Source organism: Zalophus californianus, chromosome 3, assembly GCF_009762305.2.
Source record: "Zalophus californianus isolate mZalCal1 chromosome 3, mZalCal1.pri.v2, whole genome shotgun sequence".
NCBI classification, from domain to species: Eukaryota; Metazoa; Chordata; class Mammalia; order Carnivora; family Otariidae; genus Zalophus; species Zalophus californianus.
Genome location: NC_045597.1, coordinates 143,663,034 through 143,680,934, shown reverse-complemented (window position 1 = coordinate 143,680,934; position 17,901 = coordinate 143,663,034). Strand labels below are relative to the sequence as shown.

General features: G+C 37.8%; 1 long non-coding RNA gene and 1 pseudogene across 1 annotated transcript in view; both read right to left on the bottom strand.

Annotated features, from left to right (window-relative positions):
- LOC113919818 overlaps positions 1-17,901 on the bottom strand; it is a 281,270-nt gene that overhangs the window by 144,699 nt on the left and 118,670 nt on the right. The gene's annotated exons all lie outside the window — the stretch shown is intronic.
- Positions 13,535-13,689, bottom strand: LOC113921044 (annotated as a pseudogene).

Here is a 17,901-nt window from a genome sequence, read left to right as displayed (position 1 = left end):
GTATTCAGCAATACAAAGGAAGGTACGTGCAATAACATTGATATTGCTAGGTGCACGAATCCAGACACAGAAGGCTGCATATTGTATGATTTCATTATGTAATGGTCAGGCAAAGGCAAAACTATAAGGAGAGAAAAGAGATCTGTGATTGTTCGGGGCTGAGGACAGTAGGCAGACTGCCTATAAAGGAGAATGTCGAAACTGGGGAGCAGGGTGACAGAATTATCTTGACTTGGGTTGTGCTTATACAACTGTGCAAAGTTTGTGAAAACTCACAGAATTATACACTAAAAATCGTGGATTTTACTGTATGTAAATTATACATTAAAATGGAAAAAAGGGGGACACCTGGGTGGCATAGTCAGTTAAGCATCTGCCTTGGATTCGGGTCATGATCTCAGGGTCCTGGGATCGAGCCCCGCATCAAGCTCCCTGCTCAGTGGGGAGCCTGCTTCTCCCTCTCCCTCTGCTGCTCCCCCTGCTTGTGCTCTCTCTCTCCCTCTCTGACAAAATAAACAAATAAAATCTTTAAAAATAAATAAATAAAAAGAAAAGAAAATGGAAAAAAGAAAATGAAGCAATTATACATTTATGACATAAAAAATTTTCAGAAATATTTCAGAAACATACTTATGAGGGTGAAATCAACAAAGAGTAACTGAATAAATACAGGGAATGAATATGTATTTCCTTCTACATAATTATAGTTCAACCAGTGAAATAGATGCTTTCAAAGGATATAATCCCTCTGGGTAGAAAATCCTGGAGGCAGAAATAATAGAATATGAAGATGTGCTCCTAAGACTGATATTTTCAAGATAAAAATATTGTCATTTCCAACTTTACAGGTTTTTTACTTTATAATTTTAGATCAAAACATAATATAACTTTAATGAAAAATAAATTTTTGTATCTCAATAAATTATGCTTTACATTTATTTCATTATCTATTTACTGTTTTCACCTGAAAACACCTGAGCAAAAAATTCAACAATAGAACTTCAAAAATGGAAGAGATCTTAGCTAAATAATCCTTGCCCTTTGTATATGAGGAATCTAAGATTCAGAGAAAATAAGACAGTCGGCAAAGATTCTGTAAATAGTTGATGCCAGAATTGGGACTAAAATTCAGGTCACTAGATTCTTCAGGAGTTTTAAATTATAGTTTAAAAAATTAATACTAGCTATCTTTACAGTAGAGAAGGAAATAGATAGGATGGGAAAAAGTTTAAAATGCCTTCAGTATCAAACTTATAAGTTATTTAAGCAGATAATTTAAGGTCCTGTTTATAGAACTGATACAGATAAATCCATCGCAGTAATATATAAAATAAAGAATAAGAAAAGTGATTAAGAAAACAAAAGATACAATTTATGTTATCCAAATTAGTGGCCATTTTCCTAAACAATATTTCAGTTTTCCTTTTTCAATTTTACTACAGCGGTTTAAAATACTTTTAGAGGACACTGTGTCCAATTTTGAATTTTACATAATCATTACTGTAGACACCTTCTAGTCAGGCACACTAATGTCTTCCAGAAAGGTCCTTGGAGAATTGATAATAAAACAAAGTAACTGAGTTTATTTCTAAATGATTCATGTAATTACACTTTAACATAATTGAACATGAATTTTTATTGAAGTTTTATTTCTGTATTCTGAAACATACGTGGTGGGAAACTTTTAGTCATAAAGCATCTCTCCCTCTCTCAAGGATGTAAATGCCTTTGACATTGCTGGATGATTCTGTCACTGAGGAAATGGGTACCATCTGTCTCTGCTTAGTTGTGCTGAGAATGTTGACCTGACAGCATATAGCAGAACTGGAGAAACCTGGAGGAGTATCTCCATTCTTTTTTAACATAGTAATAAGTTATCTGAAGTATTGCAAAGCCAAATGAGTTTGTGTCTGCAAAATGAAGACAGTAGAATTACTGTCAGTCTGCAAAAGATTAATTACGGGAGTTTAGAAAGACTTACACAGAAGCTATCTGGGTTCAGAACCAATAACCTTTTCCAGCTGTCATACAGAAATAAAGGGGAGAGACAGAGATTCTCTGTTTGCTGACAATCTAATTGAGACTGCTCAGTTAGAGACCTAGGTGAGGGAACACATATTAGCGTGAAAAGAGGCTACATTGATGAGGATGTTGTAAGATTAGATTAGAACAATATTGTATTCAATTCCCAGTAACTTGGGAGGATAGGATTGTAATCATAATTCACCTTTCATTTTAGTTTATTATAGTCAAAAACCAGAAAAGGGACAGACACAGATGTTTAACAATTGAAAAGGTTTTATTTCCTCTGACCGAACATACCTAATTTTAGTTGTCTATTATCTCCACTAATATTATATATGTGTAGCTGACTCATTGTATTCTCCCTGAAATGGTCTCTTCCTCCTTACCGTGTGCCCTCACTTCCTATTAATGGAACTAACATCACTTCAGTTCCAAAACTTCGAATCATTTTAGCCCCCTTTCCCCGTCTGTTGCTTGGTGATTGATTCTACTTCCAAAATTTATCTCTAATTTGTTCCCTGTGTTTTCAATATTGCAATCACAATTCCTTTTTAAAAATCTGTTTTTTTTAAAGATTTTATTTATTTGACAGAGAGAGAGAAAGCGAGAGCAAGAACACAAGCAGGGGGAGTGGGAGAGGGAGAAGCAGGCTTCCCAGCGAGCAGGGAGCCCGATGCAGGGCTCGATCCCAGGACCCTGGGATCATGACCTGAGCTGTAGGCAGACACTTAACGACTGAGCCACCCAGGCACCCTACACAATTCCTTTTTTACCATGTGTTTATTCTCTAAGTATTCACTAGCTACATTCCATATCCCCAATCTTCTCTACCACCTGATTTATGATCCATTTTCCGAGAGAACAACTCTGGTCACATTTCTGTGATGTAAAATCTTTGGTTAGCCCAGAGTATCTATTGAACGAAGCCCAGATGCAAGTAGGCAATCATCATGTCCCATTCAGTGATTTTGTATTTCCTCTATCCTCCTTCACGTTCCCTGCTCTGAGTTCGTCTCTTTACCTTATTTATGAAGCTTTCTTGGCCTGGAATGTCCACTCACTTTCTATTTATCCTTTAAGATCTAGATAATAAAATTTCACATTTTATACAACTTTCTTGGATCACACAGCTATGAACAACTTTTTGTCACATGAATGTTCACAGGATGGGGCTGAAAGGTAACCACCTAGGAATTAGGAATTTTATGAGAACTAGGTGTTGAAATCATAGAACGTTAACCAACATATCTATCTTTGCAGTTTAGATCACCATGTCACAAAAAAATGATAGCTGGCCAGTACAACTCCCTACCCTAAGATACTTTCCAAGGAAGACTCTAAAATAAAGATTGGTGAGCTTTCCGCCCACATCTGGAAGTTTGAATAAACCCATAAAGAAAGAAGCATTACTGAACACTTAAGCGGGTGCGGGCGCGCCCCCCCCCCCCACAACATATGGAAAGGTGGACCATGTTTTCAAAGAGAAAAAAATGCTTGAATAATCCATTAGATTTCTTTGAAAGGATAGATAAGCCTGAAAGTGATGTGGCACCAATAGATACTACAGTTAGATTTCTATGGCAAAGAAATGTTTCCTTTTACTCCATCCCCCATATTCTATAACAATCTCACAATGTTCTCCACAGTTCTCTAAATAAGCCATCTTGTTCACATCTCCATGCCTGTTCATCTTCTTTTTGCATTAGGGCTATATTACATGTTATCTCTTTTTAAACCTTCCCCCAAAGCAGAGAAATAAATTCACTTTCATCTTCAATTTCCTGGCATTTTGGTCCTATACCAATTATGATACCCCTGACAATAGTGCCTTAATTACTTTCAACACACCCCTAACTTATAAGTCCCTGGAGTGTACTGATTGAGTTATTATTCATTCTTTGTATCACTAAAATCTAGTAAAGTGCCTAACACCTAGAAAGTGTCTAATAAATATTGGATAAATGAAAGAATGAATGAAGGTATGGTAGAGACTACTAACTCCAAGTTTCAAAAGAAAATGAGGCTCAGAATTTAAATTACTTACTCTAATCAGCCAACTCATCAGTAGAGCTAACATTCAAACCCAAGGTTTCTTACTCCAAAGCCAATGCTTATTTCCCACATAGACTGACTCACCTGAATTTACCAAACCTTGAATATTCAAACCAGGTGACACTTTTGGAGCTTTAACTGAGCAAGGTTTTTGAAAAACAAGAGGCTTGCTTACTTCTTTGCACAAAGGGTGAATTGTATTAGGGTTAAATACAAATAGCTACATAAAAACAATTATATTTATGTACATGACACATTCACAAAAGATTATTAAAATAAAGCAAAATATATGAAAACAATTCTTAACTTTGAGAGAGCCATGCTCTTCTTCACAAATCCGCCCTTCATGTGACTATAAAGACAGAGAACTGAAATTGAAGAATCTGGGTCTGAACCAGATTTCAGCATGATAAAAGAATATGAATGCCCCTTGGTGTTTGTGGTATTAAAAGGACATAAACTGATTAATGCAGCCTGCTAACTATACCAATTTATTATTTTAGTCAGGCAAAAGAACTATGTATCTAGGTTTCAAAACAAATAAATTATTTCAGGTTATTTTAGATTGTTTTAAGGGCTTGTAAGCAGGGAAATAGCAGTCAAATCTTATGTCCATATTGTAAACTGATTAGCCATGCATCCCATTTCACGATTGATTCCAGCTGTGTCTACAGGCTTGGCCATTGAGCAATTCCAAGAAATATTTCCACCTATCAACACTATCCTCAATGGAAGGAGTACTGGCAGAGATAAGAACAATTGGTTATTCTGCTGGTACTGGTATTGAGATAAAACACTCTTAAGTTTGACAGAGATAAAAGAGAACATTTTTAAAGGAGCCATTCTGCCCCATTTATAAAGATGTGATCTCCTTTGTTACTGGATATTTTTTTCCTACCAAAACATGATATTGGCTACTTTGAGGATGAGCGTTGAGACTGTGTGGATCATTGGTATGATGCACTGTATCCACATTTGTGTTCTTACCTTATGCTCTCCCTAAACACTCTTTCTCTGTGTTAATTTTAAAGAAACATTATGCAATTTACTGTCAGCTTACGCAGAACTATGGAAGTATGATGTCATTTTGGCCAAAATTAGATGCCATACATTCAGAAACCCTAACCTGATATCATTCAATTTTTCAAATTACTAGATTTACATATTAATAACTCCTAGGGTATTTTTCTTTTTATAAGCTCTAATTGCAACCAGAATTTATGGCGTGGGATCTTTTAAAAATCCAAATGCAATGGCTAAGTTCTTCAAGCCTGAAGCCTTGCCACACTGCCACAGAGACTCTCTGTAGACACAAATCTAAAAAGTTGGGGCTTTGCATTTTATCCTGTTTCCCTCACTGGATAGTTCTCCCCACACTGTTTAATACATACACTCCCAGCAAACCCTACTGCCAAATGATGTCAACAAAAGCATTGTTTCAAAATGTGTTCACTTCTCTACCACATTCATCTTTATCACGACATATACATATACATAAAATTCAAGAAATCAGAATTTTTCTCCTTGGATTCATCTTACCAATTTCCATAGTATCTATGAATTTGAAAAGAAAAAAGTGAAACCTGGTTTGTGTATGTGTGTTCTGAACTATGAGTTTTGTGTGTCCTACCTTCTTTGAAGTAACATGATCTCCTTCAGAAGAAGAGTGGGTGAAGGTCTTGATTCATTCAAAAGATGCTTATCCCCTTGGTGGCTGCGGAAAGCATGCTTTGTTTGGTGGAATGTTTCTCAATTCACTGAAGAGTTTATATGTGCATGCACCTGCTTAACGGTCAATTAAGGAGCCTTTCCAAAGGCTGTAGTAGGTTGGGTTTGGGTTTTTTTTTTTTTTTTTAAGATTTATTTATTTATTTTAGAGAGAGAGAAAGAAAGCATGAGCAGGAGGGGCAGAGGGAGAGAGAATCTCAAGCAGACTCCACACGGAGCCTGGGCCCTGACATAGGACTTGATCTCAAGACCCTGGGATCATGACCTGAGCTGAAACCAAGAGTTGGCCGCTTAACTGACTGCACGACCCAGGTGCCCTGTAGTAGGTTGGGTTTAAAGGCAAAGCTCTTTTGGCCTTATGTAACAGCAAAATGAATGGCAGAATGTTTCTCATTAAAGATCTCTTTTCAACAGAGGCCTCTTCAATGCACAGTTTACTTGAACAATGGTAAATCTGAAACCAGGGAAGAAAGTCTTCAGTCAGAAACAGCTGAGCAGAGAAGCAGGACCAAAACTGATAACTGAAGTGGAAATTGTATTCCTCAAAATTTTCTCTAAATTAAATTTAATTCTACAAATATTTTTTGAAGGACTTTTCCGTGCAAGGCACAGTGAATGTTGCAGATATAAAATCAGTCCCTGAGTCTTTATCTTAACAAGAAGGGATAAGGTAAGTTCACAAATAAAATACAAGGTGTTAAAGATCCCTGCATAGGTGAGGAGCAAATGTATGGAGTTCAGAGATCAAAGAGACATTGCATTTATTTGAGTAGATAAGAAAAGGCTTTGTGGAATATATTCATGTAAGATGGACCTAAGATAAAGAACTATGGGTAGGTTGAAGGAGGGAGTGATTTCCTAGGTAGAGGGAAACACCACATGACCAGGAGGACAGAAGCATGGGATAAGCCTAGGGGATATTGCATAGTTTGAATGTTCTAAGAACTTAGCTTACAAAGAGGAAGACCAAAGGGAGCTACTATTACAACATATTTTGGGGGTCATATTGGAGACCGTGATGAGAGAGCTCTGTAGAGGCCACTTTTAGGCAAACAGGCTTGAGTGATGGAATGTAGAAAAGGGCCCACAGTGACCCCCCTGGCTGAATACAGACCAGCCCATCAGGGGACCCACTTCAAAATACCCATAGGCCCCAAAATACCCAAAATACCAAGGGGCTACTTACAACTAGGTACAGTTACCAAAAAAGGGAGTATTCCAGCCGTTGCCATACCCCCTCACCTTCCCCCTTTTAAAAACAGCCCCCAAACCCTGCCTCATTACAGACAGCCCCTCCTCTGCTGCCCCACCCACTGCTCCCTTGCAGGTGTATTCAATAAACTTCTATCACCTTGTTCCACCTCAGGTGAATTCTTTCACCACCCGTGCCACTGGCTTCCACTCAATCACTGCCCCACATTTGGGGGCCCCCATCTGATTGGACAGACAACCTATTTAGACACCACAAGCTCTAAAGGATTTTTTTATTTGTGTAGGCCTCAAAGAAGTCTTCAGTGGGGAGTTGATTTTTGTTTACTTTGCTGTATTTAACAGGGTAGAGAATTTAGAATTAAACCAACCAGAGTTTAAGCTGTAGTCTTTAGAAGGGCTCATTAATATTAGGCTCCTATATGGCAAGATAGATTTGGGGGGATGAATCAGTGGTTAACTAGGACTTACTATACTAATATAAGAAGGGGATAATCTGGGCTCCAAATTGATTCCCTCCTTCATTTGATAATAATAACAATAATAGTAGTGATTATAACAACTACTCACTGAGTATGGTAATAACTATGTGACATATTATTTCATTTGCTTATATTATTTCATTTATATTATTTATGCTTTACTTATTTCATTTCATTCTCACAATTGCCCTATGAGGTAAATACTCATTATTATTTCATAGATAAAGTAACTAACACCCCAAATCTATGCAAAATACCTAAGAAGCCGGGTCAAACTGGCCAGACTCTGTGTGCTTGACCACTACTCTCTCATGACTCCCATTTGGACACCAGACAATTTCTTCGCCCGCTTGTTGGTAGGTGTTCAAGCACAGTTGTCCAAAGAGAGCCTTAGAACTTCACTAACCCACTTCTTCAGATCAGTACCTCTTCTCTTGATAAAGTCTGTGGGCATGTTACTAGTCCACCAGGTTTCCCTGTCTGAGACTACCTGAGAGAGTGGGCTGTATACCATCATGGTTCAGCATGGGCTCTGAGGACGAGCTGCAAAGTTCAAATATGGTCCCTGTCACATACCAGGTAGGTATGTGACTGTGGGTAAATTCCCCTCTACTCCTTGGTTTACTTCACCTATAAAACAGGGTAATAAAGTACCATCCTTGTAGATTTGTTTTGATTATTAAATGAGGTAACACATGTGAACTATTTAAAATTTTGTCTGGCAAATAGTGAGTATTCAATAAATGTTAATTATTATTTTCAACCAAATAGTAGACTTAATGCCATGGTGCTACAAAAGGGGAAATGAAACAAATAACACAGAGAACAGTGGTTTCTTTATTTGGGGGCACCATGATGGTCCTATTTCTATCTCCCTTTCTCTGTCTTTGGACTCTTTCTTATTTCTATGTAGGTAAGGACAATCCCATAGAAAGTCAAAGGTAAAGCATCTAAAAATAGGAATCTTTTTTAGTCCTCTAGCCAGGAGATCAGAAATCACTTATAGAACACAAAATAAAGTTCAGTTGTAAGAACAGGAGGAGCACAATTATCTTTTAAAAACCATTCTTGCATCATGGAAAACTTTCATCTGTTCTTTTAAAAATGGCAGAACTATTCTTTTTTTCAGATGCTCAGCTTTGTGACAACTAGATAAGCAGCATATGGTGATACAGACAAGGTAAAAAAAAAATGAAGAGGGAAATGCAGACTGAAGTCTAGTCTGGCCACTGAACATTCATGTGCTCTTATTTTAGATGACCATCAAATTATCTTATTTCAATAGCATTTATATATTTTTTTTTTGATTGCAGTTACAGAGCAGAAAGAAATATTAACATTTTTACTGGTACTTATGTTCCAAAACATAAAACATCGGTTCCAAAGTTTCTTAGGAGGCAGCCCTCAAAATTTAAAATACTCCGGACAAGGTAAGGCAAGATGGCCTGGTTGGTTGTGCTTCTTTTTGCTCAGATCTGCTCGAGTCGTGCCCTTCCTGTGCTCTTTGTTACAAGAAGCCACATTTCCCAGGCTCCCTTGCCCTGTGGCATATAGGTAGGCTTGGCCAATGGGAGGCAATGATGGAAGTTTGGAGGGCCAGCTAACGAGTGAGGCCAGAGTACTTCTCCCCTCCTCTCTGCCTCCAAGGATGCTCTTAGTCTTCACTGAGTCTCCTCTCTGATTCCATCTCCCAGCAAATAGCTCTTCATTCTGTGGTTTCAGCTTCTATTGCACAGTCCCAGCCTCTGGGCTCCAGTAACACTACCTCCTCTCTGCCCCTCCAGTCCTAGGGGTCTGGCGGTTTCCTGCTGTGGTTAATCTCTGAATTTGCTCACCATCTCCTATGGGGCTTCTTGGCCATTACATCACCTACGTAAACAGTGTCCAATATTAAATTCCCTGTTTGAAATATTCACATTCGCTTCTTTATTCTCTGACTCTACTCACACTATATAACTTTTTTTTTTTTTTTAACACTGTATAACTCTTTAGTCCAAATGCCATTGGTCAGGGTTTCCCTTGCCACAAGTGTGAAGCAAGCATTTTCCTTTCCAGTAGTTCATCTCTCTCATTCTGTGTCCACATCCTAACTTCATGTTTCCATTCAGCGACCAAGTGGCTTCAGAGTGTCAGCATGTGATAACTCATCCTCTGTCCTCCCCTAGCCTGTGCCTTCTCAGACTGTCACACTGGCAAGTAATCAGAAAGTTAACTCACTATCATAACATCCGACATCTTTATGTGGAACCCCTCCCATCGTTATTTGATTAAAATTATGATTTTCCCTGGAAGCCAGAGCCCTTCCAGCATAACTTATATTTTGCAGTGGCATTTTTGCTATTTTAATTCCTCTTGCTCGAAACATCATGGTAGACTTCAAATTTACCCTCATCATTGTTCTTATAAGCAATTAGTTCCCTTAGGAAAAACCACTCTGGTCTATACAGATCCCATGAGCTGTTTCAGAAACAAAAGGCCCTTGGGGATGAAATGAGGTTCATTTGGTGAGTTGGAGTTTTGGTTGGGTTTGTTCAATGTCCTATGGCCAGCCAACTGCTCTGACATTTAGAACCATTAAAATACTGGGTTTTAGTGCTACTGATACATTTAAGAACTTCCTGAAAGACAAGCATGCCAGCTTTGGATATTTATGAGACCTCTACAAAATGATCAAGAAAGAAAATATGTACTTGAACAGTTTAATAGTATAGATATTCTGCTAATTTATCTCAGCTAACGAGAGCTTCCAAAACAATTCCTAAATCTTTTGCTGAACACCTGTGCTAAATGGGGGTGGTTATGATATACCAAATAAACTCAGTTTTTGCTAATTTATTGCCATGAGTTAAAACTTATAATTCTTTCATTAAAAATAACTTAAGGTGCTAAAAGCATAGAATATAACTTTATATGAAGAAATATTATGTTTTATTTTTTTGGTAAAATTAAATATTCTAAGGATTAGTGTAAAAATATTTACGTGAAAATAAAATCATAGAAATCCTTATAGACGAGTGAAAACTTACAATCATTTGCCTCCAAATGGTGGCACATAAAGATGGAAGGGCTAATTTGGATTCTCTTCAGGTCAAGTTATCCCTTGGCCTTATTTTTCCCCCTTCTAGCTTGGCTGATCTGCTCCTTTGTTTCCCAATACTGAGCCAAGAGAAATGTTTAGAGCAATGAAGGGGTCTAAGTGTCAAGTGGGTAGATCCTTTACTTTGCTTGTGAGCTCTAAGATGAATGATTATAAACTTCTACAATTCTTACAGATGACTTTTCCACACATCACCCAAATCATCAGCCCCTCCTTGTCCCTCTCAATTCACTCAAACCTAAGTATTTGGAGGGCACAAAGGATGAGAGTGGCAAAGTAGGGAAGCCTGGGTGGCTCAGTCGTTGGGCGTCTGCCTTCGGCTCAGGTCATGGTCCCGGGGTCCTGGGATCGAGCCCTGCATCGGGCTCCCTGCTCGGTGGGAAGCCTGCTTCTCCCTTTCCCACTCCTTCCCTCTCTCACTGTGTCTCTGTCAGATGAATGGATAAAATCTTAAAAAAAAAAGAGAGAGAGAGAGTGGCAAAGTAGCCAATGAGTTGACCTTGACTCTTCACAGTGCAGAAGGTCATTACAGGAGACTGTGCAAAATCCAACACCCTAAAGTCCCTCCAATAAACACATTGTCAAGGTACATACCATAGATAGTTCTTGAGAGAAAAGATTTAGTTCAAAGGGAATACAACCATCTATCCATCCATACTCACAGGAGAAAATGAGTCTATTGATTAATGTGGGGTTATTTTCATAAATTTAGCCCTGAAAGGATAATATTGACTGAAAGAAAACTATAATTTAGAGGTCACATAAAAAAATTTTGATATAATTAAAACATAAGAAAAAAGAGGAAAAAGCAAAAGCAAGGGTAAAATTGATAGTCATCCTCTATACTCTATTTGTTCAGTTATTGAAATCGCTAAAACAGATGGAAGTGTTGGAACTTGATAGGTATAATAACAGAAAACCACTAACTCTTTCTGAAATCAGAAGGAAGGGAATCTTGGAATTCATACATGTACATATATAAATTTACATTATTTATCTAGACAACATAAGGCAAAACAATTTTTTGTCCAATTCCCAAATATTTAAGTCATAAATATTTTCTTGGGTTTTGTTGCCTAGATAAACCTTGACACCCCAGTCTACCTGGCAATTTTTAAATTGTTCTTTGGATGATGGGAAGGGTAGAGATTCGGGTAGTTATTTCCATGCCCTAAATTAATGTGTTAAGAAGCTCTATCAAAAAAATAGATTTTGTATTTTTTTAAGGTAACTTAATCTTAAAATTTAATGTACTCCAAATAGAATGACAATCAATTTTGGGGTAAAGTAAATATTATTCTAGAAATCTCTTGAATGAAAGTCATGAAAAATCCAAGAAAATGCAGAAAAATGTAAACAATAAGGGAAAGAGCCTGAAAAAAAGATATTCAAATATTGCAAAGCTAGCTTTAAAAATATACTGTTGAAATAGGAAAGGAACACACAGGTATATTAATGGAACAGGGTAGAAACAAAGACAAGCAAATAAGAATTTAGTATACTTCAAATTAGTAAGAAAAAAGGACTATTCAATAAATATAATGAGCTGGAGTTGATTATTATATATACATGTGTAGATATGTGTATCTACAAATATATATATTTACATATATGTATTTTTAAATAAATGTATATATTTAGATTTAGATTGCTATCATGTATTTAATATATATGGCTATACTACACTTTACACCAAATGCCTCCAGGTAAAGTAAAAAAGAAAAAAATTGAGCCAAAAAATATTTGAAGGAAATAAATGTGAACATAATTTTTCCTTGATGAGGGAAAATGCTTTCTAAGTTTTACAAAATGTAGAAACCATAAACATGCAATTGGTAGATTGACTACATGAAACTGTAGAACTTCTCTACTATAAGAAACATAACTTTTTTACAGAAAGGAAAAAATGGGGCATAAACATTTGTAACCTACATGAGAGACCTCAATTCTATCTGATCTGAACATTTGAATCTATATGTACAAATATATTTATAAAATAAATAGTGTCTGGGGAATATCAAAACAATGCATTTTGCCCTGTAGAGGCTCTGGTTTGTAGTTGCCTCAAGGTTTCCACTTCTAATTGCCAAAACTAGTGGATTCAGCTCAAAGGGCTTCTTCCATGATTGAAACTCAGGAACAGAATATGAGGGGAGTTCCAAAGAAAGTTCCAGCTAGACAGGAAGAGAAAGAAAACCTGCCAATTCTACCCTACCTGTGTGTGGAAAAGAAAAAAGTAGGGGAAGTAAAGAATCAGATAAAAGTATCCTAACTCTTTTCTCCTGAACCAAAATCCCAGACAGGAGTGAGGTTTTAGAAAGATAAAGAGAAAAGCCATAAGCAGGAAAGGTTTGTCCCCCACTCCTAATTTGAAAGTCTGAAAAAGTCCTCCTGAAGTGGCTGGGAAGAAAAAGAGCCTGAGTTTATAGTACCAGGCTTCCTTTGGCTCTTGCTGAAGATAAAAACCCTTGGAAACCCAAGGCAGAAGAGTGGAGAAATTAGGCCAGAGTTAGATGGCATGTGAAAAGGTTCCAGCTGAGGCAGCCAAGGGGGTCACCAGACCCTGACCAAGGCAAGAGACCCACTTCAGCATCAGTAGAAGATTCCATCAGAGAGCCAAATAACTAGATAGATAATAAACGTCACAGATGATTACACAAATACCTTTGTACCCTCTGTCAGACTACCCCCATACTCTATGGGATCACATAAATACCTATCCCTGCCAATACACAAACATATCAGATATCACCTTGGTGAAAGAGCAAGGAGAAGGAAAGTATACCTTAAAGTCTGAGCGTGTACTTAAGATTAATCTAAAGAATAAATGTTTAAATTAGACCTAAGATACATTCGTTGATAAATTTAAGTTCTGCTTCTCCACAACTTTCACCAATCCACTTCCCCAAGAGTGAGGGCTCATAGGAAACACTGGACTAGTTATAGAAAATTAATAAGATAAATTTCCTTCTTTCTTGATAGCACTAAGGAAACTTGTGACTCTCCTACATATATATATAAAAAGCTCTTTTCAATTAGCAATAATCGTGCCTCGGATAAACCTCATTGGCTACGATACTGCCACTGCGCAAAGCTATATAAAAAGCTCTTTTAAAGCAATGGAAGGAAAGGGGCGCCTGGGTGGCTCAGTTGGTTAAGCATCTGCCTTGGGCTCAGGTCATGATCCCAGGGTCCTGAGATTGAGCCCTGCTTTGGGCTCCCTGCTCAGGGCAGAGTCTGCTTCTCCCTCTCCCTCTGACCCTCCCCCCTGCTCGTGCTCTCTCTCTCTCTAATGAATAAATTAAAAAAACCTTTTTAAAAAAGGAAAAATAGGCTCGGAACATAACTAACTCAGAAAGAATAAAAACCTACCGTGACACCAACAGTGAACTCTAATATAAACTATGGACTCTGGGTGACAATGATGTGTCAGTGTATGTTCATCATTTGGGACAAATATACCCACTCTAGTGGGGGATGTTGATAGTGCGAGACATTATGTGTATGTGGGGGCTGGGACATCTGGGAAATTTCTTCCTCTCAATCTCACCATGAACCTAAAACTGCTCTAAAAAATAAAGTCTAGGGGGGCCTGGGTAGCTCAGTTGGTTGGGTGTCTGACTCTTGGTTTCAGCTCAAGTCATGCTTTCAGAGTCATGGGATCGAGCCCCACCTAAGGCTCTGCACTCAGCAGAGATTGCTGGAGGGTCTCTCCCTTTCCGTCTCCCTATCCCTTCCTCCTTGCCCCCTGCCATGCTCTCCCTCTCTCTCTAAAATAAATCTTTAAAAAAAAGTCTATTACAAAAACCACTCAACCTATTAGTAAAGAAATACACATATGGCAACATGCTTTTTCTATCAAATTATTAAACATTTAGTTTTTAAGTGCTCTCTATTGGTGAAGGGGCAGGGCCACTGACTCTGGTATAAACTAGTAAGTGTGTCTGGAGGCAATTTAGCAGTATATTTTAAAAGCTTTAAAATTTCTTTTCTGGTATTTGTCTCAAGAAAATAATTAAGAAGCCATGTGACCACCTACTCATGAGACCATCTTTCATTAACATTTATAATACTGGAAACAAGAAAACAAGAAGTGACTGATAAGATATAGTTCTATAAATAGGATAATAAATTTAAAAATATTATAGAAGTATAGCTTTTGACAAGGAGAAGAGTTTCACAATATATTGTGGGGAGTTATAGAAAAACTACAAAAATGTATGGGCTTAAGAAAACAACATTTAATTGGTGCAAAACAGGGCACCAATGGATTTAGACTTTATTTTTTTATATAATGGAAAAGTGATATTTAAAATTGACTATCAATTTTTTAGCTTCAGTAATGATACTTCTCTTTTGATTGTTCTGGATGGAACAACTTTTGGAAGCCCTTTTAATTATTAGAATCACTGAAGTAGTAATGGCTAACATTAATTGAGCCCTCACTATGAACCAGGAGCAATGTTAAACAGTATTCATACATTTAGTCCTCATAACTACGTATGAGAAAGGTACAGTTGTCATCAGCCCTGTTTTATTGATGGGGACAGCTGTTGGGTAAATTGCACAAGGTCATCAGCCAGCAAATGATAGAGCAGAGCTTTATATGTGAGCTATCTGGATCCAGTGGTTGTTTATGTAACCCTTATGCTTCCCGTCTTCCCTAGCAGTAACGTTCCTGCAAGACTGGTACCTAGCTAATGTTCAGAGGAAAAAAATGATAATTAGGTATATTTGGCAAGGCAAGGCCCATCTCTTAGATGCTCTTGATAGGTGAAGCAGATGAGCCCCTTCCCCCAGGTATTCAATGATATCCACAAATTTACATAGGAGTCAAGATAATTTCTAGAAGAAAGAGGATCTATGTCAAAATTCAGTTCATTTTGTGATTCAAATATCTGCTCTTTTGAAGCGGGGGGCGCCCTGGCTGAGACCTGAATGGAAGAAAGAACTGGAATCCAGAAAAAAAAAAAACCTAGGAAGCTACAGTCAGCAGGTCTGGACTTAGGGTCTTCTCTCAACACTTGACCTATGCCATCAGAAGAGACTTGGTTTTGCCAACAGTGTAAAGCTAACGCCTAATCCAGTCACTTGAGTACCTAGAAGTGTACCTTGAGAAGAAAAAAAAAAAATAACCCTCTGGGGCTTACCAGGTTGAGAGAGGCATATCCATAACTGAACTTAGCACCCAGGGAAGGTGCCTCCTTCTCCTGCAAACCAAGGAAATGTTGTGTGAAGTAGGTACAGGGAGGCAAATGGGGCATGCCAAGGGCTAGCCAGGTTCTGCATCAAGGTGAGATGCATGAGGATTCCTCCAGCTGGAGTCAAAAACGTTGGAATTCTTGGCCAATCCCATAAAACAAGGAAAGACAAGGGTTCTATAACTATGGTCATATGGAGGATTGGAAGTTCATAATTTTAATATTAGAGGAGACATGGTCTCAGTTTGATGTCACAGACTAGTCTTTTTTTTTTTTTCTTTTTAAAGATTTTATTTATTTGACAGAGAGAGACACAGCAAGAGAGGGAACACAAGCAGGGGGAGTGGGGGAGGGAGAAGCAGGTTTCCTGCAGAGCAGGGAGCCCGACGCAGGGCTCGATCCCAAGACCCTGGGACCATGACCTGAGCCGAAGGCAGATGCTTAATGACTGAGCCACCCAGGCCCCCCAGACTAGCCAGTCTTGAAGACATCTGGTTTATGTGCAGATTTGTGTTTGTGAGTTGGGAAGGGGGAAAGTTGTGTTTAAAAAAACCTTATGAAAAAATAAACAACAATGCATTAAGCATAGCTGTTATTGGGTGGGTGGGATTCTCATTATTTGAAATGTTCTTTTGTCTATATTTTCTGATATCAAGTATTGAGTTTTCAACAACAAAAAAGCAACTTTATTTTAGGGGAAAAAAAACCCCTGAGATTCCAATTAATGTTGATCTTGCTGATATTTAATTTTTTCCCGTGATTTTTAATAAAAGCAGGCACTTTGTAGCTTATGCCTTCTCCGAAATGAACACATTTTCATTTGTCCTTTGACAAGATTCACAATTGCAACGATCTTTTCTTTTTCAGCTCAGGTGAATGTCTCCATTCAATGTATATGACAGAAAATTCACAGAATTTTCTATAAAAGAAATATGTTTGGAGATTAAACATAAAATATTGTTCAGGTCATTAAAATTTTATTGTTTAGAGCTGGTGTTGTACTCTCAAATTGGCAACAAAATGAAAAGATTAAATCAGATTTGTTAGACAATACTATTAAATGCTGGGTTGCAAAATGACCTATAGCTTTCTCCAGACATTAAGTTGCTGGCAAATAACCAAGTTCCTGTGCAGGCAAGGCAATGAATGTAACTGAGAGAACTTTTATTCATGATACAATTTAGTGATGTGGCCTTCTTTCCTTTACTCTCAAAGAAAAATGTGAGAGGGATTTTAACATTCATCTGTCAATTGTAAATGCAGTAAACCTCTGCTGTCTCCAAGTTTTCTCTGCAGTGCCTACTGGGGAGAGGAAACACCGTAGCCTTCAATGACAGCACTCTTATTTCTCCCTTAACACCGTAACTCTTAGGACTTGATGTGCCCTACGATATCACTGCATTGGCAGCTGGTTAGTGGAGTCCATGGGATTTAGTGATACACTCAGAATAACCACGGTAGCAGGGTCTGTAAGAGGAAATTACAGAATTAAGACATTTTACAACCAAAGGGACTTGAAAAATCAATTCACTCACATCTGTCATTTTACAGTTGAAGAAACAACTGGAGACCTAGAGAGATCAAGGGTCACATAGCTAATGATAAGCAATGCCAAGACTAGAATGCAGGTCTTTTATTCCCTAAACTAGTACATCTTTTTGAAGCCAAGTTTAACAATGTGCAAGGAAGGTTGCACCTTAGTTTCAATTTTTGGATTCAAAGGTGTCAAGAACCATTCTTTATCACCTCAAGATTCAATATTGAGCTATTTTTTTTCAAATAAAATTCCCAGGTATATATTTTTATTCATTAATCAATTCATTCAATAATTTTAGGTTCTTCTCATGTGCCAGGCATTATGGTAATGGTATGATTACATAATGGGCCAGGGCTGTTCAGAGAAACAGAAGCAACAGGATGTATGTATATAGAGAGATTTATTTTAAGGAATTGGTCCACCTGATTGTGGAGGCTTGGCAAACCCAAAATCTGATGGAGGAGGCCAACAGACTGAAGACGAAGGGAAGAACTGCAAATTGAGTCTACAGGCAGTCTGCTGCCAGAATTCCTTCTTGCCCTGGAAGGTCAATCTTTATTCTAGTAAGGC